Here is a 2,864-nt window from a genome sequence, read left to right as displayed (position 1 = left end):
CCCCACCCAGTTCTTGTATGCATAAATAAATGAAAATTGAGCTTAAAAATTCTTTTCTCAAGACAGATACCGTCACCTGAAGACAAAAAATACATGCAAAATATTAATTTACATAGTATAATTCTTTCCACCGAGGAATACTAAGCTCCCTTTTGTGTTATATATACAAATATACACACATACACACACATGCATGTATACACACACATATATTATATGAATTTTTTGAAAGATGTATTTATTTTATGCATTCAAGAGCTAGGGTATTAGTCAGACTTGCCGAGTCCGGGGGTAGTGAGAGGATTCACAAGTCAGAGTGAGGAGCAGACCAGATTGACTGAAATACACTGCTGAGGGAAGCAGTGGGGGAGACAGGAGAGGTTTGCCACGCCATGTGGGTCAGCTCCTTGGCCAGCTGGGATTGAGTTTATGCTGCAGTGGCTGCCCATAGCTTCATAGTGCTGAGACTTAACCCCTAGGCCACTAGGGGGGCCCTATATTATATGAAACTTAAGGAATATCCATCCAAGTCATCAAGAACAATTCACTTACATCTTGATAAATCAGGGTACAATTGGAGGGGTAGGTAGGGTATTTCCTGGCAGAGTTATCAGCACTGTCAGTATACACATACCAAGCCATGGTATGTGCTGGAATACAGAAAGAGAAGTCTAAAGAGCCCAGCAGATGAGATAGAGGGACTTTTATATTATGTGAAGGGTTTGAAGCATTTTTTGGCCTATTAGACTTACTGAGTTATGGAGTGAGAAGGGAAGAGAACCAAAGACAAAATCCCAAAGAAATCACATAGGAAATTGAGTAGAAAGTAACAGAGATATGGGAAGAACCAGGAAAGTGGTATTCAGGAAAGAAAGGGAAAATTCCAAGTGAAACCTGGTGGTAAACACTGTCAAGTATTACTGGAGTGTCAAATTAGCTAAGAACTGAATAATTCATTAAATTTAGTAATTAAAAGTTATTTATTTTTAAACCTTTAGCAGAGTTGCAACATGCCATAAATTGTGGATTGATGAATCAGTTAACATGTAGTATTTCTGATCTGTGAAGCACTGTGCTAAGAAATATTTATTCATTTAATCCCTACAACAGGTGCATTAAATAAGAACTAGTATCATTTCCTTTTCACAGATAAGGAAAGGAAGGCACAGAATCAGAAAATTTGGTCAAAGACACACAGCTTGTAAATTGTGGGACTAGATTTAGGCTTTCTAGTTCTAGAAACCATGCTGTTTTTTTTTTTTAATTAAAGGCAGATTTTACTTTATTTACACCATTCTTCATTTTGTGCATTTTTTCATCTCGGTTGTAAGACCTGTGGACTTCCCACCACCACTTCACCCATGTGCCAGCACCATAGTCCCATGTGCTACTCCCACCCCAGTTTTTAGCCTATCCCCCTCTCCAGCCCTATAAATGTCTCTGGTTTATAGTTGCTCGAAATCATGCTTTTAACCACTATTTATGAAAGGTAGAATAGACTGGAATTTGTTTTTAATAGAAAGGACTTAATTAACCACATTTACAGGAAATGGGAAAGGAGCTAGGGAAAAGAGAGGCATTAAATACAAAGGAAAGGAAACAGGAAATAATGGACACACCTCCTCTTAGTGAAATGCAATGGAAGGAATTGAGAGTACAACTGGAAGAACTAATGTGGAATAGGAGAGGAAATAAATGTGTAACCAAGGTAAAATCTTAATAAAAGAAAAACTTCCTCTGTATTACACAAGAATTCCCAAGCCTCACCTTCAACTTGTGGGTATTAATAGGAGTGACCTTGATAGCAAATTTCAGTGGTTTCTAGTTTTGTATATTCTTGAAGGATATCCAGCTCACTAAAAAAAAAATCCTAGGGATCTTTCATGTATGTACCCACAAACAAATCAGTTAACTGCAATATATAATCTGCTTCACCCCTCCCCCGGCCCCGCCCCTGTTTTCTTCCTCTGGACTCCTTTTTTTTGTTACCATAATGTCTTCCAGACTCCACCATCTCCTGCTGCATATAGGGGATTGGAACCCTTAAAGAAATCAAAACCACATGCTGAATTAGAATATAACCTCAGCCTCTCCTCTGGGTCATATCTATCATTATTAGAGGGAAAACAAAGTGGTGCTTCTATAACCCCATCTCAAAGAGTTTTACAGGAATATTTTTGTTTGTTTTGCATAGAACTCTGGTGTGGGTCAGAGGTGGGATGGGGGGAGAGGATTCACCAGAGACAGAGTGGGGAACAGAACATGTGGATCCAGTGAAATACACTTCTGAGGGGAGCAGCAGGTGAGACAGGAGAGGTCTGCTGCGCCATGTGGGTCATCTCCCTGGCCAGGGCTCAAACTCAGCTCAAAGTGGTAACAGAGTGAGACTTAAACGCTAGGCCACCAGGGAGACCCTTCCTTTTCTTTTTTTAAAATTGTAACTCCTCTTTTCCCTAGGTCTCAGAACTAGATGCAAGAGCAACTGGATCAGAAGACAACTTTGAGATTGAGGCCTCTCTTTCATAAAACTGTTTTGCATAAAACTGCAACTCTTCTCTGACAAATAAGACTGTTATTTTGCATAACTTTCTTTTTTTAGGACAAGTTGTCTGCCTTCATTCAGAAAGCTTGGATTAGGGTTAGAGTCCCCTGGTACATAAGCATTAGTATATAGCACAAAATGCTGTTTCTCCAAATCAGTTGCAGAACAGTAAGATATTTTTTAGCCCAGGATATTTTGGGTGGAAATACCCGAAGCCTATTTTAACTAGGTTAAACGAAAAGAAAGAATATACTAGAATACAGTACAGGAAGGCAGTATAAAGTATCGTTTACTCTCCAACAGACTAGAACTGATTTACTTA

The sequence above is a fragment of the Condylura cristata genome, unplaced genomic scaffold (assembly GCF_000260355.1).
Source record: "Condylura cristata isolate star-nosed mole 26May11 unplaced genomic scaffold, ConCri1.0 scaffold00019, whole genome shotgun sequence".
NCBI lineage: Eukaryota > Metazoa > Chordata > Mammalia > Eulipotyphla > Talpidae > Condylura > Condylura cristata.
This window is presented reverse-complemented; position numbering follows the sequence as displayed.